This window comes from Arvicola amphibius, chromosome 9 (genome assembly GCF_903992535.2).
Source record: "Arvicola amphibius chromosome 9, mArvAmp1.2, whole genome shotgun sequence".
NCBI lineage: Eukaryota > Metazoa > Chordata > Mammalia > Rodentia > Cricetidae > Arvicola > Arvicola amphibius.
The window spans coordinates 32746424-32769912 of NC_052055.2; positions in this window are offsets into that span (position 1 = coordinate 32746424).

Below are 23489 nucleotides of genomic sequence, written 5' to 3' on the forward strand. Positions count from 1 at the left end.
AGACTCTGTCACGAAACAGACAACTAAACAAAACAACAACAACAAGAACAACAGTAGCGACAAACACACCCACTTATTAATCGGGGGGGGGGGGGCCTTCCTACCTTGCCAAATCCCTTCAATCCCAAAGCAAGTTCACTCTGGGGACTGCAGCCTGCCTGCTAGGCTTGGGACAGGTGACTTGAAAGAGGAAGGGAAAGGCTGTGTCCCAACTGAACGTTCCCTGGGTAATCACCTTTGCTGAAACAATTGTTTTGCTTTTGCTTGTTTTGAGACAGGGCTTCTTGTAGCCCGGAATGGCCTCAAGCTCACTATGTAACCCAGGATGGCATTGAATTCCTGATGCTCCAGCCTGTTTCCAGAGTGCCAAGATCATAGCAGACATGCACCACCATGCCCAGTCTACATTAAAAAACAACAACAGCGAACGCCTTTAAAAGTTCCTATTTTCCAGTTGCTCATGGTCGCGATTAGCATGCTTATAAAGTGCCAAAGATCCTGAGCAACCTCTTTGAGCCACACCCATCTCTCCGCTCTGATACTGTCCAGCTGTGTCTCAAGTGCCCTGAATCCCCCTTCCCAGCTAGCTCTGCTTAAATGCCCTTCAAGCCATGTACCCTGCAGAAGTCCCTCCCCCTCTGCTGTAAGCCCCACCGGGAATGAAGTGGATGGGGGCCCCACAGAGTAAGGAAACTCCCTGGGATGAGTGAGCCTACACTCTCTAGCCCGGATCTCCCTCCAGCAAATCGAAGAGCCCTAGCCTCCCACAGTAGGACCTGAAATCTTGTAGGCCATCAATCCAAGAGTCTGGGCAATGAGGATCCTTAATTAAAAAAGCCTCGGGCTTGGGCACAGATCCACATCAGAACTTTCAGTTCCAGAATCGGCCACGAAACAGAGACTGTTAGAGTCCACAGATCCTTTCAAGGTCAAGGGGCCATGTCGGGTATAGTCACACAATTTCCAGGGTGACCCAGGTCATATGGACACCTGAGGGTCACATGGCTTCCCATGTAAGTACAAGGAACTTCTCCTTAGAAGTTCAAAGTTCTCCAGCTGTCTCTGCATAGCAGGTGAGTCCTTCCCCAAGCCTGTTTCTTCATCTGTGAAGAGAATCTGTCCCCATAGCCCCAGCTCTGTGGTGAGGACACACAGAAATGATTGTGAAGGACCCACAGAGGCACAGGGCAGTCCAGGACAGCAACAGCATTGGAAGATCCCTAGGATAAACCAGGCATGGTGGAGTGTATCTGTAATTCTAGTACTTGAAAGGGAGGCTGAGGCACGAGGGACCATGCAAGTCTGAGGCTATCTTGGGCTACATAGTGAAAAACAAATGGCAAAAACAACAACAAAAAGATAGGCATATTGTGTAGGTAGAAGCAGAAGGATTAAGAGTTTAGGGTCATCAGGGCAAAGTGGCAAATGCCTTTCATCCCAGCATTCAGGAGGCAGAAGGAGGCAGATCTTTGTGAGTTTGAGGCCAGTCTGGTCTACAGGTCAAGTTCCAGGACAGCCAGGGCTACACAGAGAAACCAAAAACCAAGCAAACAGTTCAGGTCCTGTGTGATCAAAGCCACCTCACAAGCCAGGCATGGTGGTACGGGCCTGACATCCTAGCACTCATAGACAGGAGCAGGAGGATCCTGAGTTGGAGGCTAAGACACGGTCTCAGAACAAAACAGAACATGCTGCCTCATGCACTTGGCAGTCCTGTACTAAGCGCAGTTAGCATCCTCTCTGTAGAAGAGGAAAGAGAGACAGCTGAGGTATCAGTCCTGGGGTCACACAGTGAGCAAGTAACTGAGCAGGGACCTGAACCCATGAAGACTGTCTGTCTCTTGCAAGCAGCTTCCGGGCTTGTCGGGGAGGGGGCCACATCACGGCATATTTAGGCCACTGGTCTAGATGAACAGGAGCAAGGGAAGAGTCACTTCAGTTCAGCTGAGCCACAGCCATGAACCAAATGACCAGGGTGACCTGGAGAGGAGCCACCCACGGCAGGTGGCAGGGCGAGGCACCTGGCACAGCTCTAAGAATGAAGGGTGAAGGCAGGTTATGTATGGGACCGCCCCACTGGCTGGCATCAACAAGACACGGCAGTCCCCAGGGTGCTCCTCCCTTTGGGGCCACTGTCCTCAGCTAGGCATCCATCTCTTAGGATCAGCCCCTCATCCCTTCGGGCTGGCTCTCCTCTGTCTCACCTTCACTCTCAAAATCCTCTGGCCCTTGCTTTCCTTGGGCCAGCCTGCCCAGTGTGTCTTGCAGGCAGCCTTCTCAACTCACTGGAGCTGACAGTAAGCCCTGCCTCCCTTAGCATTCAGCAAACAGAACGCTGAGGACCAGTGAGATGGTTTAGTGTCCCACCAAACCTGACAGCCTGCATTTGATTTCTGGGACCCACATAGTGGAAGGAGGGAACTGACTCCCGAAAGTTTTCCTCTGTCTTCTCTCTCTCTCTCTCTCTCTCTCTCTCTCTCTCTCTCTCTCTCTCTCTCTCTCTCTCTCTCTCTCTCTCTCTGTGTGTGTGTGTGTGTGTGTGTGTGTGTGTGTGTGTAAACAAACAAATGAGCCAGGGATGGTATAGCACATGCTTATACTCCCAGCACTTGAGAAGCAGGAGGAGGAGGATCTTGAATTTAAGGCCAACCTTAGTTGCACAGCATGTTTGATGCCAGCCTAATATGAATAGTAAGACCTTTTCTCAAAACATGATGGGAGGAATTGAGGAGCTCTAGGCCAGCCTATGCTGCATGAGACCCCTCAGAAAGGTGGGTAGAGAAAGCAAGACAAACCCTACTTCAGGTTCCCCCATGTTACAAGGCATCTGCAATCCTAGCATTCTTGCATCAAGATGAGAGAGAGAGAGAGAGAGAGAGAGAGAGAGAGAGAGAGAGAGAGAGAGAGAGAGAGAGAGAGAGAGAGAGAGAGAGAGGAGACACTCCCCACAAGTCCGTGGCCCAGTTGGCCTGGTATATCAGAGACAAGCAATAAGAGGCCCTGTCTCAAACAAGATAGAAGGACTGACAGCAGAGGTTGTTCTCTGACACCTGCCCCCACACACAAACTTGATTAAAAGAAAGGAAGAAAGAAAGAAAAGAAAGATAGCCCAGATTCAGTTTTGATTATGACTTGATTATAAGAGACCAATTTATACTTCCCAAGATGCTCTCTTTTCCTCTCTGCAGGCTTGAGGGTACCTCAGATCATCCCCAGGGAAGTCAGATCTTCTCAATTCCCAGATGGCAGCATCCAAGCTCCCACAGCCTCCAGGGCATCATTGCATCAATAGCTAGTAGCCCAGGACACCAAGGGCTGCTCCTTTCAATAGGAAAGGAGCTTGCTCATTCAATAGGAAGAACAGAGGTTCACAGAAAGAAGTGGTAACAATCAAACAAACCAGGACCCCTCTGGGGCCTGCAGTCCCTGGGAACAGAGAACAGGGTAGGAAGCCCAATGGCCATTGAGGCAGAAGGTGAGAAACTTGTGGAGAAAATAAAGAAGAGTAAAATTCAGCACACTTTAATCCCAGCACTCAGGAGGCAGAGGCCCGAGGATATTTGAGTTCAAGGCCAGCTTGGTCTACAAAGCTAGTTCCAGGACAGTTAGGGGTACTTGGGGAAACCCTGTCTTGAGCCTCCCCCCAAATAAGAGTAAGTTCTACGGATAGTGAGCCTCTCTCCCTCTCTCTCTCTCTCCTCCTCTCCCCAAGGGTGCTTTAAAGAACAACTTGAGGAAGGAAGGGACCAGAGGGAAAAAGGTGTCCATCTCAGAACAACGTGAGGAAGGAAGGGACGAGAGGGAAGGGCGCATCCATCCCAGAACTGAGCTTAGTTGTTTCTGAACAGACTGTTCTCCATTTCCATACCCCTCAGCCCACTCCTGGCCTCTCTCCCCTTCCTGTCCACCTGCCCTAAACTAAATTGAGTCCTTGATGCCCAGCCTGTACCCAGCATGCAGTTCATAGGTAAGAAAGGAGTGAGTGAATGAAAGAACCCATGGGTTGTCAGACCCTGACTGCAAAACACTCCAAGGCAGGGAAAGGTTGCTAGCAACCCCCTAAGCTATTGTGCAGAGAGTGCTGGGGGCGTCTAAGTACAGGAGGGACACAGGTCCTTATGTTTCATTTCAAAAAGTTCTTGAGAAGCAGGGCGTGCTGCAATCCTTGCACTTGGAAGGGAGAGTCAGGAGGGTCAGGAGCTCAAGGTCATCCTCAGCTACATAGTAAGTTTTGAATGGAAAAAATGAGGCTATGACTGCTTCAAGATAGGGCTGAGGAGAAGGTCTATTGTAGATATGAGGGAGAAAACAGCCCGAGGCATCTGAAACGGTCCAGATGAGAACCAGGCCAGCAGACTGAACCAGGCCATGAGAGGAGAGAAAGGGTGGGGGCAAGAGAGGAAAAGGAGAGAGAGAGAGAGAGAGAGAGAGAGAGAGAGAGAGAGAGAGAGAGAGGGAGAGGGAGAGGGAGAGGGAGAGGGAGAGGGAGAGGGAGAGGGAGAGGGAGACAGACAGAGACAGACACACAGAGAGAGACAGAGACACACAGAAAGAGACAGAGAGAGAGACAGAGAGACAGAGACAGACACACACACACACAGACAGAGAGAGAGAGTGCGCAGAGAGAGCAGAGAGGAACTGAAGACTGAGAGACCAACAGACTCTTAGCCAAAATGGCTGAGCTATACAGAGAAGAAAAATAGAGGGGGTCTGGTGGGGGTTGGGGCAAGCAAAGCTCAGGGCCTGGAGAGGTTCAGGGTAGGGGGCAGGGTGTGTCAGCCTTGATGACTCAGCGGCAGGTATTTGCAATGCTGAGAATCTGGCAGCCAGCTTCCACTTATGTTAAATAGGCACAGCAGGTAGTCATTTGCCCTGAGTTTGAGACCTAACAAGTTTGAAGCTAGCCTGAGCTACATGAGATTCCGTCTCAAAAGCTAAAATCAAAGCCTGGGGATAAGGTGAGTGGGCAGAGTGCTTTCCTGGCCTGCATGAGGTTCAGTTCCCAGGGTAATATAAATCTGATGGCATCTTGGTGACACACCTGTCACCTTTGATGATGTGATCCCAGAAGTAGAGGCAGATCAGAGACAGAAAGATCAAAATTCAAGGTCGTCCTTGGCTACGTAACAAGTTTGGGGCCAGTACAGATACAAGAGATCCTGTCTCAAGGAAAGTAATTATCTTAGTCAGCGTTCTATTGCTGTGGAGAGATTCCACGATCACAGCAACTCTTAAAAAGGAAAGCATTTAACTGGGGCTGACTTGAGTATTTGAAATCCCAAAGCCCACCCCTGGTGACACACTTCCTCCAACAAGGCCACGCCTCCTAATCCAGTGGTTCTCAACCTGTGGGTCATGACCTCTTTGGGGACAAAAGGCCCTTTCACAGGGGCCATCAGAAAAACATAAATTTACAATTACAATTAATAACAGTAGCAAAATTACAGTTATATAGTAGCAGTGAGAATTATTTTGTGGCTGGGGTTTACTACAACATGAGGAACTGTTTTGAAGGCTTGTCACAGCATTAGAAAGGTTGATAACCATTGTCCTAATCTCTGTCAAGCAGTACCACTCCCTAATGACCAAGCATTCAACTATATGAGCCTATGGGGGGGGCCATTTCTATTCAAACCACCACAATAATAAATTAAATTATAGGGGCTGGGTAGAGGACTCAACAGTTAAAAGTATTTACTGCTCTGGCAGAGGACCTGGGTTTGCTTCTCAGTACCCATACCAGGTAGCTCACAATCACCACCAACAGTTCCAGGGGATCTAATGCCCTCTCCTGGCATCCACAGATCCCTGCACACAAGTAATGCACCTATATTGATACAGGCACACACACACACACACACACACACATTTACAATTAATTGTAATAAAATGAAGATAGGAAAAATATTTTTGAAACAAAACAAACAAGCTGTCCTTCGGGCTGGGGACTGGAGAATGCCCCCTGGAAGGCAAAGGGGATGGGGCTAGGGTAGTGAGCAGTGGAGTGGCTCTGGCTTCAGTAAGCTGTTACAAGCCTACTGCAGACTCGGTTTCCTCATTATCCCACATGGAAAGTGTGGGATGAAGCGTGCTTCATTCGATGCTGGGCTCTGGTAGAATGTGTGGGACACGGTACCCCATGAGAACACAGAAAATGGTGATTTCCTTTTTTCTAAAAAGGGACTTGGGAGTTGACAGGATGGCTCAGTGGGGAAAGAAAGCACTTGCCACCAAGACGGACACCCTGAGTTCCACCTCTGGGCCCCACGTGGAAGGAAAGAGCTGACTCCTGTAAGTGGTCCTGTGATTTCCGCACACACTGGGGCGTGATCCTGCACCAACTAAATAAGATGTAACAGAGAAGGAAGTGGTGGAGCAGCTCTGGGGAGGCTGAGGCACGAGGATTGCTAAGTTCAAAGCCAGCCTCGGTTACAGAGAGAATTTCAAGCTAACCCGGTTTATAAAGTGAGACACTTCCTCAAAACAATTAAATAAAATAAAGAAGGAAGTGGGAGAAGACAAGGCTAAACTCAAAGGCCACTACCTGCCGCAGAGAAGTGGGTGGGGGCAGCTGTCCTGCGGCAGGGTCAGTACTGTCTCACCCCAAGGCTGGGGTGCCAGAGAAGTTGTCAGGAGTGCCTGAAGTCTAGGGCCAAGAATGGTGGTTGCAGAAGGGCTGCGCCAGTCCTGTTGTCCACGGTGTCTATGGAGCTACTTTACTCCAAGGAGCTTTGAGGGTTTGGGCACGTTCCCAGGGACACCCCTTGGATACCATGCTGGAGGTGGAAAGAAACTTTGAGACCTCCTGGGTTGCAGGCTGCCAGCGAGTGGGATGGTTTAGCCCTCCCTAATCTGCAGTCTGGGAAACAACTCCCAAGCACCTCTGGTTTGGGCAGGGCGGGAGCTTGGGACAGAGCTAAGCAAGAGTCCTTCCTCCAGGCTGCCTGGAGAGGGAGTGCAGGGTAGTCAGCAAAGCAACCAGTAAACAGGGCCGGGCACCACAGGGTGAAAAACAGGCCAGGGCTCCTTCAAGCCAGAGCCAGCACTGATGCTGCAAAGCAGCAGGGTTTGAGGCGTGCCGGGTTTGGGATGCACATCTAACCAAGCAAGGGTAGCTCTCGGAATGTGACGAGAACTGGGGCTCTGTCTTGAGAGGAAGCAAAGAGGGCTTAGAGCAGATCAGGGTCAGAGCTCAGTATATGAGTGTGACCAAGATTGGGGCTTAGCTTGTGACGAGGGTCAGGGCTCAGTATAACATTGGCCATGGTGATGCAATCCCAGCTTTTGGGAGGGAGAGGCAGGAGGTTCTGGAATTCAAGATCATCCTTGGCTACATCATGAGTTTGAGGCCAAACTGAGCTACTGGAGATCCATCTCAAAAAAAACAAAACAAAACAAACAAACAAACAAAACCCAAAATATTCCCACAGAGACTAAAGAGAGGGCTCAGAGGTTAAAAACGTTTACTGTTACTGAGGAGGACCTGAATACAGTTTCCAGTATCCATTTAGCCACTTAAAACTGCCTGTAACTTCAGTTCCAGCAGATCCCATGCCTCCTGTCCTCCTCGGTCACCAGGCACACATGTGATGTGCAAACATTCCAACAGGCACTCACACATACATATAAAAATAAAACTAAATAAATTGAGAGAGAAAAAATACAAAACAAAACTCAGTGTAGGGCAGTATAGGCTCAGGGCTCAGTGTGTGACCAGGTATAGGCTGTAACTAGCATTCAAAGTCCCGTGTAGGTTAGCGCTCATGCTGTTCCCGGGATTATGACTAGTTTGTGAGTGGGATCGTGGCTTAGTCTGTGACTAGCTATAGGGATCAACATGGAGCTGATGTTACAGTTAAACCCTAAGGTGGCCTCAGGATAGAGTGGGCTCCTTTGATGGATTTCATTTTGCCTTACCCTACCCTATCCTGCCCTGCCCTGAGACAAGGTTTTTCTATTTAACCCAGTCTAGCCTCAAACTCCTGCCAAGTGCTGGGGTTACATTTATGTGCCAGCCCACACAGCCTCCATTTTTCTTTCTCTTTTACCTGAGAGTTATCTGCTCTGCCAGTCTCTGTTCTGGGTGCCAAAGACTCAAATGCCATGTAGCTACAGCTAAGATTGAGGTGGCTTCTCAGCTGCAAGGTGGGGGTGAGGGTCACCCCTGTGAGCACCACAAAGACAATTGGGGAGCTCAAGGAGGCCTGGAAATTACTTCCTCCTAGGACCCAGGAAGGTTCTGCAGTAGGCTCTGTGGGCTGCCTCATTGTGCCTCATTGCACCAGGTGGGTGAGAGGGGCATCCAGCAGGGGGCACTGCTCCAGCAATGACTCAGAGGCTGGAGCAGCGGAGCAGCAGGGCCCTAGGGTGGTGGTGGTAGTGGTGGTGGCCTATGATGATGCTCAGTGCTCAGTGGGGTTCCTGCTGGCTTCATTAGCATGAGCACCCTGCTTTCCTCAGCAGTTGACGGTGACTCCTTTAGCAGCTGGTGGGCACTCCCTGCCCTGGAGGTTGTCCACGGTGGGTGAGACAGAAGCAACAGACAATAGGAGAGAAAGGAGTGGAAGTAGTAGGAGGGGCCAGAGCAGGGGGGGGGGGTGGAGGTGAGAGCAGCAAACACCAGTGAGGCAGAGAAAGACTGGAAGGAAAAAGACCAAAAGCGGCTGAGGGTCACTCTCAGCTTGCCCCTGTCCTTGAACACTTGACCGTGCCCCTATCTATAGCCCTGCAATCCTATCTCCACATTCCTTTGGTCCTCTGCAGGGTGTACATGTTCAGGGACTGGATGGGTAGCTACCCCAAAGGACATTGTGGTAGGACCATGGCCTACTGTCATTACCATCTAGCCTGGCCATTTCCAGGCCTACCTTTGTAGAACTTTTGGAAGAATTGTTTCGTTTGTTTGTTTTGAGATTGTTTGTTTGTTTGCCTTCTGTAGCTTCTGGAACTCAGTATATAGCTGGCCTTAAATTCCTGATCCTTTTGCCTTTGCCTTCCAAGTGCTGGGATTACAGGCATGTGTCATCACACCAGACTGGAATCATCTTTTTCAAACAGTGGACAAGGTCCTGACCCTGTTGGAAAACTTCCCTCCTGATCCTCGGTCATTGCTCTCTTGACCAGTTCCCTTGGGATACTCCACACACTTTCCATGAGGGATTAGACCATCCTCAGATCTCCTGCTGGCTACCCATGAAGGCATACAAAACAGGAAGGTTTTTCTGTTCATTGCCCTAGGCTGTCCTCAAGGCCAGGAATAAGGTCACCCTCATCCTACAGGGTGGGGTACAGAGACGGAAGAAGGCCCACCTAGTTCTCACCCAACCTGCTGGGTTGGTTCAGCACCCCACGCCTGAGGAGCCTGCAGCTACACCCTCCTTACTACTCTCTCTAAGAGCAAAAACTTTGGCTGCTGGGCTAGCAGCCCCACCATAGGGGATCAGGCCTTTGGGACACCCTCCTTTATTTCTGGGGAGCACCAAGGTGAAAGAAGAAAGTCTCACTCTCTCCTGACAAAGTGTCAGGGCTCCAAAGTGTGAGAATAAATGTGTGGCCACCGTTTACTTTGAGGAAGGTGTGCCACAGGGAAGGGGGATTTCCAATTGGGTTAGGGCAAATCACATGAAGCCAGGATCCTGGCTTCCACACCAACAGCATCAGGCAACGCACATTCCTCACAAAAGCCAAGGCTGGGGGGCTCTGGATTCTTTTCTGAGTTCAGACCCAGTATCACCCTCACACGACAGCTCACATTCCAGGCCTACACTGAGGCTGCACCCAAGCTACCCCTTACTTCAAAATGGGATGGGGGGTCAAAGGGCCTAGGTGCACTCAGTCACTTTCCTTATCTGAGCTGTGATATCAGACAACCCACTTCCTTACTCTCTGCCTCAGTTTCCCCATGACTATGGCTATGGCATTGACATAAACAACTGTATAGCATATTTGATTCTCTGATGTCAAAGTGAGACTTGCAGTTTCTGAAGTGAGGGGCCCCTTAGGGTGTCAGACTGGGATTTGCAAACACATCCGTACCTGCACTGCCCTTAGATGCACAGGTGAGCATGTGCATACACACATGCACACAACTGTGCACGCACTTCTGTATGTCCCGCTCCACTGACTAGGTAGGAGGCTCTGGGATTTCCCGACTCGGTGCCTGGGCTGCTTTGAGAGCTGGCACAGTCTGTCTTCCTTGCTCTTCCCGTCCCTGTTCTCAGATGCACCTCTTGTTGCTCAAGTCTTTCTGAGAAGCCACTCTGGACGTCAGAGTGTCATGGGAGCTGCCAGTCACAGGGTTCTCCTGCTTGGGTCCCAGGAGGGCCCTCAAGAGCTGAAGTTATCTTTTTTTAATTTTTATTACATTCATTGGTGTTTGGCCTGCATGCATGTCTGTGTGAGGGAGTCAGATCCACTGGAACTTGAGTTACAGACAGTTAGAAGCTGCCATGTGGGTCCTGGGAACTGAACCCTGGTCCTCAGGAAGGACAGTCAATGCTCTTAACCACTGAATCATCTCTTTAGGCCTCCTGGTATTATCTTTTCTGAATGCCTTCTACCCTGGTAACTCTGCAGAACACTGTCAGTCTCTTGGCCCCCAGTCTTAGCTGCCCTAAGGTGGGGAGTCTGCTTGTCTCTCATTCTTGCATCTCAAAACATTTATCTGACCCCAGAGCTGGTGACAATGCTGGGGCTACCTGATGGGGCTTCTGCCTGCTGACTGAGTTTACTCATGATCCCCGTAACTCTTGGCACTCTGTCAAAAGGGGACAGGGACACTGCAGCTACATGTTCATTCTGGCTATGGCTCTTTACCTGCCTGAGCCACAGTTTCTGCACCTGTACAATGGGACAACAGTACCATTGAAGGGACCATGGAAAGTTGGGGAGCTTATTTCCCAGGAACTCCCTGGTAAAGAGACGTAGTTGAGAGGAGAGTAGGGTTTGGACACAAATTGTTTATCCCAAAGACCACAGCTCCCCAAAGCCTGAATCCTTTCCGAAGTCTCTCAAACCCTGTGAAGCAGATGGAAAAATTGAGTGTTATGCCCTGGCCAGCCAGCAGGATGCCCTCAGTGACCAACAGAAAACAATGGAATACAGCCACACAAATGGTCCTGACTCCTATGGCACAGTTGGTGAGGGAGATGGTGGAAAGGGCCCACAGTGGAGAGGGTCCACTCCTGTGGGTTCCTCAGACCCTGCAAAGGCCCCAGGACAAGGGCAGGGGTAGAAGCAGGATTTGCCCAATGTGTGGATGAAGAGGTAGGGGCCAGAGAGTGGAAGAATGCGTAGGACTTCCCTCAACGGTGGCTCTTGGCTGCTGCTAAGAGTGACATGGAGTGCCCTGTGCCTCAGCTTCCTTATCTGAGAAATGAAGCCGATGGCCAAAAGATCAAACATGCAGCTACCTGGGAAGTAGAGTTCAGGAGGCTGATGGGGCTCCCCATTACTCCTCTCCATGCTCACCTCTCTCTCCAGGCTCATTTCTAAAGGCTTTTCCTGCTACTTCCAAGATTGCAGGGCAGGAGAGGAGTCATGCTTGCAGAGGGCCTCACTGGAGACACTTGCCTGGGTCATATGACTCTATAGGTAGGACTTAGCAAGACCATGGGAGATGTGGCTAAACTTTGCTCAGGCCAGCTGTACCTGGCCTTGCCCTCTCTGAGCCTACTGTGTCTCTTCTGCAGAGAAGACCCTGCAGAAGTTTCCTACGTGTTCGTGAGGCTCTTCCTAAACTTGTCTGCTCCTGTAGAGCTCGGCAGAGCCATGCTGTTAAGGGATGAGAGGGTGTTTCACGGGGCCTCACCCTGGGCTCAGTGCCTCTTCTCCCTCCATCCCAGGGTCACTGCTGAGATGACAAAGCACTGAAGACAAACAAACTTGCCCCCAGGTTGGGCAGCCTAGCTGGAAGATGCCAGGGCCACAGCAGGGCAAGGTGGGGCCTGGAGAAGAAACATCGATACACCCGTGGGTGTCTACAGCCAATGACTGGGGAGGAGGAAGAGGACAAGGAGGCTGTTGCAAGGGCCAGGGTTTTGAAATTCGACTCTAACAAGCACCCTTGTGAACTTAATTCACCCCACCAGGCTAGGCTCCACCTCCTTCTGAACTGCTATCTTCCCAAGTAAATGCAGCCCCTTTAGGTCCTGATAGGGACTTGGCCTTCTTACAGATTTGCTAGGTCACTCCAGTTGGCGGTTAGGTGCAGAGATGGTGTCATTGATTGAATTGTGACCCAATGGGCATATTGGGAACCCTAACCCCTAGGACCAGAAGATGAACTGGTTTAAGACAGAGTCAAGTGACATGAGTTTGATAAGCTGAGACCTAATCCCTGAGGGCTGTGTCCTCGTAAAAAGGGGAGGTCTGACCCCGGCATTAGTGATGCACGCCTTTAAACCCAACACTTAGGAGGCAGAGACAGGAGGATCTCTGTGAGTTCAAGGCCAGCCTGGTCTACAGGGTGAATTCCAAGACAGCCAGGAATACACAGTGAAATACTATCTTGAAAAACAAAAAAGTAAAACAAAAGAAAGAAAGAAAGAAAGAAAGAAAGAAAGAAAGAAAGAAAGAAAGAGAAAGAAAGAAAGAAAGAAAGAAAGATGAAAGGGGGTGTCCTGAAGTTGGAAAGATGACTCGGCAATTAAAGAGCACTGACAGACTTCCAAAGGACCTGGGTTCAATTCCTAGCAACTATATGGCAGCTCACAACAGTTTATAACTCCAGTTTGAGGGGATCCAAGACCCTTACACAGATATACATGCAGGGGAAACACACAATGCACCTAAAATAAAAATAAATAATTCCTTTAAATGAAGGGAAGTTTGGTAGGGTGAGTGGTGTATGCCTGTAATTGCAGCACTGAGGAGGTTGAGGCAGGATAATTGCCACAAGTTTGAGGCCATCCTGGACTACATAGTAAGTTCCAGACCAGCCTGGCCACAGAATTAGACCCTAGATCTTGAAGATGAGCAGCACAGTACCTACAGGTTAGTGGCACAGAAAATATCCAGGGCCCCAGGTGACTTTTTAAAATTCTTTGTGCCTCAGTTTCCCACCCATCAGTATCTGCTCTTCAGGGGTTGGCAAACTTCTAGAAAGAGCCAGTGAGTGTTTTTGTGGTCCAGGGGCTCTCTGCTGCAGGCCTTGGCTCCATAGAGTATAGCCTGAGTACAGCCCTTGACTATGGAACCCAGGAGCCAGAATCTTAACAAGGCATGGGAGTGTACACCTGTATGCTAGCCTTTAGGAAGCAGAAGCAAGAGGATAGCAGAAAATCAGAGGCAAGCCTGGGCTGTATAGGGAGAGCTTTGAAAGACTGGGGCGGGGCATGAATGTAAAAGTCCTCAGAAGAATGAAGATATTCTAAAGAGACACTTGTGCCCTCCCTTTGGCTATTGAAACAATGTATCCCAAGAAACTAGAATTTTGCTGGCTGGCTGTGTTGAAGAAGGAAAAGACTGGAGCCTGATGCTAGCCAGAGGGGGCGTTTATTTCCTGGAATGAGATTCATAGCTTATCAAACAACTTGCCGGGAAAAGGCTGAAGCTCAGGCCCGGGGTGATGGGCAGGACTACACCTTGGCTAGGAGGGTTGAGTTGTGCACACCTCTTGTCTCTATCTCAGCCCTAATCTCCTGATCAGACCCTGAAGATGGGCTTGAGATCTCTTCATTCCTCAGCTCAGTGTGGCCACATTGAATAAATCTCCTTTGCTTCTCACGTACAAAAAAAAAAAGATTTAAAAATTTGTGTGTGTGTGTGTGTGTGTGTGTGTGTGTGTGTGTGTGTGTGTGTGGTGTATGTGTGCTGGGGTGTGTGTGTGCTTGTGTAAGTGCAGGTTCTTTGCAGTCCAGATGAGATTGCTGGATCCCTGGAACTGAATTGCACTCAGGTGGTTGTGAACTGCCCAATCCGTGCAAGAGTAAGTGCATACTCTTAACCTCAGAGCCCTCTCTCGCCCCTGCTTTCCACTTTCAACTGGTCTATTAAGCCTGGCTTAGTAGGGCTGCCAGGGCCCAGGCTCTGACCCTAATAACTCCAGTAACAGTTATGTTCTAAAAAATCTTTATTTGTAGGCACTGAAGGGTGAATTTCATATGATTTTCATTGGCTGTGAAAGAGTTCCCTCCTTTGAATTTTTCAGCCACTTAAAATGTAAAAGTCATTCTTGATTTGTGTGTGTGCATACATATATGGTGTTTGTACATATATGTGAGTGAGCGTGGGCACACATGTGCCCTGGTATGTGTGTATGGGTCAGGTGCCAACCTTGGGTTTTGATCCTTGCCCTCTATCTTGAAACAAGGTTTCTTGTTGGTTACTGCATGTACCAAGGCTATCTAGCCTGTCAACCTAGGGAGTCTCGGCTCTCTGCCTTCCACATTGCAGTGGGAGTACTGGGATTACAGATGCGTGCTGCTGTGCCAGGCTCTATGTGGTTCTGGGGATTTGAACTCAGGTCCTCATGCTTGTGCAATAAATGCTTTGCCCACAGAGTCAACTCCCTTGGCCTCCATTTTTCCTCTTAACTCAGTCTGTATATAAGTAGGTACTAGCCAGGTTGGGCCCATGGCTGGGGGTTGCCATCCCGGCCTGATGAAAAGGGATCTCTCAGCACCAGGGATAGGCACCAGCATGAACTTCTCTATTCTCTTTGGGCTGTGTTCTAGAAACTACTGGAATTCACCAGCTCCCTTCAACTGACTTGGTGAATTATTTCTTCCCATGTAGCCCCTCATCCGCAGTATCTTCTGTGCACCCAGTGTAGGGTCATTGCAGATGCTCTTGAAAGCGTAACATAGCATTTGGCCCAGTGAAGCAGTCCCTGTTAGCATCTCTCCCACTTTACAGATTAACAAACAGAAGCTCACATTCCAATTATTCCACCCATTAACTCATATATATCTCAGTCTGGCCTTGAACTCCTCCTCATCCTCCTGCCTCCCTCTATATGGGTGCTGGGATTTCTGTTAGACATCATTATGCCTGCTTAGTCATTAAAATTTTTCTAGTATTCATATTTGTTGAAGAAGGAGGAGGGAGGAGGAAGAAGAAGAAAGAAGGAAGACGAAGAAAAAGAAAAAGAAAAGGGTGTTAGAAGCTGGGCGGTGATGGTGCACACCTTTAATCCCAGCACTCAGGAGGCAGAGACAAGTGAATCTTTGTGAGTTTGAAACCAGCTTCATCTACAGAGCTAATTCCAGGACATCTAGGGTTACACAGAGAAACCCTGTCTCAAAAAAAACAAAAAACAAAAAAAAAAACCAAAAAATGGATGCTAGAATCCCAGCACTTAGTTAACTGAGGCAGGAGGATTGCCAGGAACCGAGGCCAGCCTGGGCTACATGGTGTCCTATTTTGGATATGTTGCTGTGAGAAATACCATGACTTACCTACCTAAATCAAACTTGAGGAAGAAAGGCCTTGTCTCAACTATCCTTGGAGGTCTCGATTCATCACCAAGGGAAGGCATCATCACAAGCAGGCATGTGTGCGTGTGTGTGGTGTATGTGTGTATATCTTGTGTGTGGTGTGTGTGTGCGTGTATATGTGGTATGGGTGTGGAGGTGTGTGGTATGTGGTGTGCAGTGTGTGTGGTATGTGTGTGTTGTGTATGTGGTAAGTGGTGTGATGTGTGTGTGGGGTGTGGTATGCTTAGGTTGTGTGTGTTGTGTATGTGGTATGTGGTGTCTGAAGTATGTGTGTGTGGGATGTCCGTGTGTGGTGTGCTTGGGTTGTGTGTGTTGTGTATGTGGTATGTGGTGTCTGAAGTATGTGTGTGTGGGATGTGTGTGTTGTATATGTGGTATGTGGTATGTGAGGTATGTGTGGGTGTATGATGTGTGTGGGGCATGTGTGTATATGTAGGTGTGGTATATGTGTGTTTGGGTGCGTACACACATACCACAGTGCATGTGGGGGTCCCAGGACAACTTTGGGAGCTGCTTCCCTCCACTGTGTGAGATCTGGAGATGGAACTCAGGTTGAGAGGATTGGAGCCCTGTGCCTTAGACCAGCTCCCAGCTCCCAGCCCCCAATCTAGACTACTAATGGGTTTCCTGTCCCATCTGGAGGGTGACCTGAGGCCTGACCCTGGAGGCCCAGGCGGATCAGCCGGAAGGAAGGCCTCCCCAACACACTTCACTTTGCAGCAGGCGTCTGCCAGGGGTTTCCCCAGGGATTCCCTCGGGAAGCACTTCACACTCTGGTGGGCAGTCAGCCAGCGTGGCCCCCAGCAGCTGCAGGAGACCAGAGCCTCTGGGACATGAAGGACCAGAGCCCCGTATCCAGGGTCTCAGAGGTACCCTCCAAACATCTGTGCTAGGGCAATGCCAGGATGCTCCCAACATGGCAGAATTCTCAAAGAACATGCACATACAGACCAGTTTCTCATCCCAGTTCTGCAGCATCCAGGGTGGTCTGAGTGGGAACTTTCACTCCCCAAGCCCTAAATCCACCCCTGTAAATGAGGCCCTAGATGCTTCCCTCATGGAATTCCTTATATGAGAATGCTATGAACTGGTGTGTGCACATGGGCTAGAGCAGAGCATTGCCTCTGGGAGGAAAGCTGAATGCTGGACCTGCCTCTGGGCATACGCTTGCTCTCATTGGAGATGTTTCTGCTCTTAGGACACGAACACAGCCCAGCTCTGGGGGAGAACTCACTGGGTATTTTGTTTATTTCCCTTCAGAGTGAGTGCCCAGGATCCTCCAACTTGCTCACAGTGCTTGGCCCTGGGGTGACTTCTCTCCTTCCATTTTCTGTCATACTCATTTACTGGGTACCTACTATGTGTCAGACCCCACACTAGGCACTGGAGGGAGAGGCCAGTTTTGCCCTCTCGAGACTGATGGTCTGTGGACAGTTTCCAGTAGATAAGACGGACATCTTCAAGCACAGATGCCTGTGACAACTGAAAGGCTAATGTGGGGGTGTGAACAGTATCCCAAGGGTAAAGAAGAGTAGCTAGTAACCAATGTCCTGTGGCCAGGCTCTGCTTCAGGGCAGTTGTGGGAGGATCCGTGAGAGCTTAGCATGGCCTCCCAGGGCAGGTGAGGGCTTAGGCTTCTCATGAAGGGTTAAGCGAACTGGGGAAAAGAAGCAGAATCACCACTTAGAGACTAGGGAGTCCTCGCAGGACTAGAGATGATGACGGGGTAGGAACTGCTTATCTTAGGTAGGTTGGGAGTACACTGTATGGAGGCTGCTGACTGCCTGTCTCGGGATCTCCCCACACATGGAACACGGAGTCAGTGAACCTGGGTTTTGCTCTTGTTGCCCTGCCCTTCCTCTTTCCCTGATTGCTTCAGATCCAATTCTAGAAGGACCAAGAAGGTGATGTAGGTCACACCTGGCCACCTCTTCAGTGTCTGCTGATTCAGGAATGATGACTGTCTTTGTTACTTTTCTTTTTTGTTGTTTTTTTCAAGACAGGGTTTCCCTATAGTTTCTAGAGCCTGTCCTGGAACTAGCTCTTGTAGACCAGGCTGGCCTCGAACTCAGAGATCGGCCTGCCTCGGCCTCCCGAGTGCTGGGATTAAAGGCGTGCGCCACCACCGCCTGCTCCGTCTTTGTTACTTTTCTATTGCTATGCTAAGACTAAATGACCAAAGCAGCTTATATAGAAGAAAGGGTTTATTTGGGGCTTACAGGTTCAGAGGGTTAGAGTCCATGGCCATCATGGCACGGAGCATGGCAGCAGCCTGGCAGAGTGCTGGAACAGGAGCTGAGAGAGTACACTCTGATCCACAAGCACAAGGAAGAGAATTAACTGGGAATGGTGTGGTCTTTTGAAGCCTCAAATCCTACCCTTAGTGACACACCTCCTCCAACAAGGACACACCTCCTCCAACAAGGACACACCTCCTAATCTTTCCCAAACAGTTCCACCAACTGGGAACCAAACATTAAAATATATAAGCCTATGGGGATCATTCTCATTCAAACCAGCACCATGACTTTGGGGTACTGAGGTGTCTTTGAATCTACAGGTGAGACTGTGGGTGCGGGACCTATGTGGATAGCTTCAGAATCTACTGGCACCCTAGCACAGGGGAAGACCTGTAACTCCCCCAGCTGGGGATAGACAAGCACCTAGTCTGACTTCCTGCTGGAACTTTTCCAAAGTCAGACTGGCCCCACCAGTCCCTGTGTAGGCATGATGATACATCGTGGGAAAGTAAGGATGGTTAGGGAAGCAGAGAGAGAGAGAGAGAGAGAGAGAGAGAGAGAGAGAGAGAGAGAGAGAGAGAGAGAGAGAGAGAGAGAGAAGTGGGTGCTAGGGGCTGGAGAGATGGCTCAGCGATTAAGAGCGCTGAGGACCCGGGTCCGATTCCCAGCACCCACATGGCAGCTCACAACTGTCTGTAACTCCAGTTCCAGAGCATCTGGTATCCTCATACATACATGCAGGCAAAGCATCAGTGCACATAAAATAAAAATGAAGTTAAAAAAAAGCAGGTGCTAGTTGGATCCCACTTTTCACTACAGAGGTTGTGTGTGTGTGTAGGAGCCAAGTGAGGTGATATCTGAAGACACAAACAGCTGATGTCGGAGTACAAACATAGGGAGGGACTGTCAGGATAGGGGTGGCCAGGCCATGTGTGAGCAGAAATGATGTGTGTGTGTGTGTGTGTGTGTGTGTATGTGTGTGTGTGTGGCTCAGGCTGCCCTAGATCATAAGGTAATCCTCCTGACTCAGCTTCCCAAATATTAGGATTACAAGAGTGTGACACCATGCCTGATTCATCCGGAGTTCACAAAAGTTCCTTGTGAATTCCCTGAGTGGAAAAAGCGCTGATCCTATTGTGAACCATAGTCAATGGCAGATCTCTCCTGGGGGCTGCAAGGGGTGGGGGTCATAATCCCCTTAAGCCAGCTTCTGGGGATCTTTAGAGATGACTCCTCAAGACCAAAATAGAACTTCCCTCGTGCTACATTCAGTCACAGCACCCTGATTTTGTCACCCTCGGGTTTCCCACAGTTGAGCCCATGCTTGGGGCCAGCAGTGGACACTGGGCAGCCGGCTGTCTGAGTGCTTTGGTTTTACTTTGTAGGAAGCAAACCCTCTCAGCAGCCCAGTCACAGACAAGGAAGTAGATCAGATCACCAGTCTTCAAGTGTATTTGGTGCCCTGAGCAAGGTGGAGGCAGCCAGCTCCTGTTGACAGGCTGAACAGGACAGCAAGGGACAAATAGTGAAGCTGGAGGGCACAGGACTCGAACTCTGTTCTGCCTTGGATGAGCCATGCTCCCCTGAGCGACTAACTGCCTGATCCAAGCTGCTTTTACCAACTGCGACACTAAACATAATTTAAAGGGGCCTTGTGCTAAAAAGAAGCCTCTGTTGCTGCCTTTCCCTTTGGAGCCGCTGGTCTAGTGGACAAGATGGAGACAAAGGGATGGGCTGCTCAGTCAGGTGAAATGAGCTTTCAGGTCCCTCTATCATGTATAACTAACTGTACGTGTGACCCCGGTTATCTGGGTCCCCAGGGATCTGGAGAGAATGTGGTCTGAGTTCAGAAAGAAATTAGCCTGGCCAGTTACGCCAGCTGAAATGTCTATGGTACCTCTCTAGGCTCTAAGGACGAGGACAGGGATTGTAGCATGCCATTGGGCTTCCAGGATAGTGAGATGCAGAAGCTGGCTTGGCCCTTAGTCAGCAATTCAGCTGCCTCCTGCACCCCTCCAAGCCAGCCCCTGCCCCAAATCTCTGGGGAGGACGTGCAGCTGTCCGTGCTTCCTGTGCTGTCTCCCCCAAATGCTTCCGAGATGCTGCCCCTTCCACCCGCCCCTTCCCCATCGTGAACTTGACCATCTGTGAGGTGACACTCAATTTGTCCTTTCCCTGAGTGTGCCTTCCTTCCTCCTCAGGGAGAGCAGGGAGGAATGACAGGCTTGAGCTCCTTGTAGCTTCTGGCTGGGACACAGCACTCACCAGATAATACCGGTTTACTCTCTGACTCACTCAGCCCTTGGAGCAGTTGCTGCTGCTGGCTTTGAGGCTAGGTGTAAATTTCTTCCTTAGCATGTCCTGGGCCTACAGGTTGAAGGTTATGAGAGGGACTGGAAAAGATGGCCAGGTATGACCTACAGAGAGCAGGAAGAGACGCGGCACAGGAGAAGATGGGGAGCCTCTGTAGCGGCCCGCTGGGGATTAGGAAGGGACCCAGGACAGTTAGAGGCTGAAGCTGGAGACTGGAAAAGGATGGAAGAAGACAGGAAACGAGAGCATGAGGGGCGGGGCCATAGCACTGGGCATGGCGCCTCAGGTGTGGAGGCCTGTTTGTCAGTCTTGGCAACCGTGCTAGCTCTGCAAAGATGAGATGTGACAGAATGTGGAAATGGAAGACAAGACACTATGCTGAAGCCCTGGCCCCCTGGGATGTGCTGAGAGGCCTGGAGGGGAGCCAGCCCCTGTCCTTACCCTCAAGACAAGACAGGAGGGTGGGAGTAGAAAGGAGGTCAAGGTGCAAGAAAAGGAGGGCCCAAGGAAAGTCTGTGTTGGTGTGAATGGGTCTGGAGACCACCCACACAGGGCTCCTAGAGACTGGAAAAGCCCATGCTCCCTTATGACACAGCTTGAGGTTAGGGACATCTTCCCTAGTACCTTCCAGACAAGGAACCACTGGAAACCGGAAGACTTGAGGGAACTTATAATAGAAAACAGAGTTCAGGAAGAGGACTGTGTACCTTGGAGGCAAGACAGGCAAACTGGGGAAAAAGCGAAGAGCTGGGGGTCTGGAGTTTGTCTACCAAAGTTTTCATCCAGGCAGCTGTGAAAGCTGTCTTTCTGTCCAGAATGATGAGAACCTTGGGCACAAGGCTCCACCTCCACCGGCCAAAGGATGGAGGAATGGCTAATGTCAATTTAGCCCTGTTAGCCAGTTAGCTAAAACCTCATCTGTGTGGCCCCCAAGCTTGGGATGGTGCTTGAAATAGGAGACAGCTGACTGAATTTCTCTGAGTTTACTTTTAGCTTTCGTAAGCTTTGGGTCAGAAGGGCCCAGCTAATAGTATTTACAGCCCTCAGTTTACCCTTTAGCTTTGAGGCCAATTTTGGACTACAAGAGGTTCCTCTGTTGTTTTGTTTTTTTAAAACGCTATCTTTCTGGCTTCCTGAGCTTAGGCATTTTCTCCAGCCTGCCCAGCTCCAGGGCTCACAGCTTACTATGTTCTGTTCCTAGCTTGTTGCCCACCCCGGACCTGGATTCCATACCTTCTATGTGCTGATATACCAGCCTCCAAGGGACTGTAGGGTCTCAGCCATCACCATGCCAGGTCCAAAGGAAACCCCACTTCTCCAAATTCTTGCAGAAGGGACAAATGGTGCCTATTAGCATTCCAAAGCACATGCTGGCCTCCAGGCCCTCTCAGTGTCACAAGTACCTGTTATACTTTTCAGAGTCCATGCTGACCTCCTAACCTCCCCTACCCTCCCCTAAACTCCACAGGCTTCCTTCATCTCTAGTTACTAATTCTCCTTATAACCCTGATAATTTGACTATTCTCTCTCTCTCTCTCTCTCTCTCTCTCTCTCTCTCTCTCTCTCTCTCTCTCTGTGTGTGTGTGTGTGTGTGTGTGTGTGTGTGTGTGTGTGTGTGTGTGTGTGTGTGTGGTGTATGTGTGTGTATTCTGCCTCTCCCTCTCTCCACTCCCCATGTTCTACTCCTGTTTCTCTCATAGCCAGATCTAGTCTGCTGGCCATGCTCAGTCATCTACTTTTCCTCTTTGCTCTGGACTCTTCCAGATGCCTCTGGCTGTTCTCTCTCCCATATTTACAATAAAAGCCTTTCCTTGACCACGCCATGGATGGTCATGTCATCAGTTTATATGGCCAGCATGACTGTCCTTTCTATCTGGCTGATACCATGGTCACCTGAGACATAGCCAGCTAGTCCCTGATCCAGGCACCCCAGGCTGCAGGGAGAGAGTTAGGACCAGGCAGGTTCTCTATGCCATCTCTTGCTCAGGTTGGGACCCTTTCATCTAGCGGTCTATAGGAAGGGCTTAGGAGCCAGACTGGGGCACAAAGATAACACACACCATCCTCTACCTGCCTTTGTCAGGTTCTGTCTGGAACACAAGTCAGGTCCAGGTGAAGCCAAACTTCTGTGGAGCTCTGTGAACTCTCTCTGATCTGTAGGATCAGGCACCAGGGATGTGACAGCTCCCTGAAGGGACTCAGCGCAGGCATGTTCAAGGATAGGAACTGGGCTAGGAGGCCACAGAGATGGAACCCTGCCTCAGAGATTACTTGACGCTGGAATTCCTATGCACTTTGGATGAAGTCAGGGTTCAGCCTGTGACCAGGATGCAATGCAAAGACTGGCCAGGATCAGGACTCAGTGTGTGAGCCAAAACAGTATTCAGTCTATAAGTGAACTGAAAGCTGGGAGTACGGTCAGGGTCAACTCTTAAGACTGTGATAAAGGCCAGTGATTGAAAATGAGGATATGACAGTTCTTAGGTAAGGTTGAGGAGAAGGATTTTTTTTTTTTGTTTATTTTGTGGAACCCTGGCTACCTTGGAACTAGCTCTGTAGACCAGGCTGGCCTTGAGCTTATAGATATCCTCCTGAGTCTCTGCCTCCTATGCTGGATTGAAGGTGTGCATCGCCACTGCCCTGCTGAGGTTTTTACTGTAGATATGAGGGAGAGAATAGTCAGAGACATCTGGAAAAATCCAAACTGAACATGGCCAGCAGAATAAACCAAATCTTTAGAAGAGAGGACAAAGGGAGGTGACCAAGAGAGAGCCAAGGGCAGAGTCAAGAGCCAAGAGTGCTCCTGACTGAAAAGCCTGAGTTATATAGGAATCGAGACGGAAAGGGAAGTGCAGCCCAGCCCCTGGGGTTGGCAGGGTTGGGTAGCGGGTGGGGTGAGAAGGGCTGGGGGGAGTCACGAGTGAGACTTGTCCCTAGTTTCTTTGCAACCTGACAGTCAGTGGTCCCGGGTGTTACTAGGACAAAATCTAGGCATGTGAATAGGATTAGGGTTCAGGGTGTGACCAGCAGAGGGTTCAATGTGTGACCAGAATCAAGGCTTAGTGTGACAAGGATCAGCACTCAATGAGATTGGGATACAGGCTCAGTGTATGACTCAAGACTCAGGTTACAGGTCCGCACGCTTGTGCCAGGTTCCCATGGTGGTTTCTGGGCAAGGAGACCAGAGTTTGCAAACTGGGGGAGATGGCCCTTGGCCATGTTGCGAGCTTGGTGCTGGGAGTTGAAGTTAGAAGATTGTGGAGCATCCTGAAGTTCACAGAGGTCTTACGTTCTGATGCCAAGCATCCCCTTGGCATCTCTGAGCCCCAGTTTCCCCAGCCTGTATCTCTTCTCAGGGATCTCGTATGGATGACTGAGGTCAGCATGAATGCTGCTCTCTTGGTGGCACACCCCGACCTCATGACCCTGCCTGCCTTCTTTCCTCCCACCACCCATGCTGCTGACTGCCACAGAAGGTCAGCAAGCCTTCCCAGAGTTG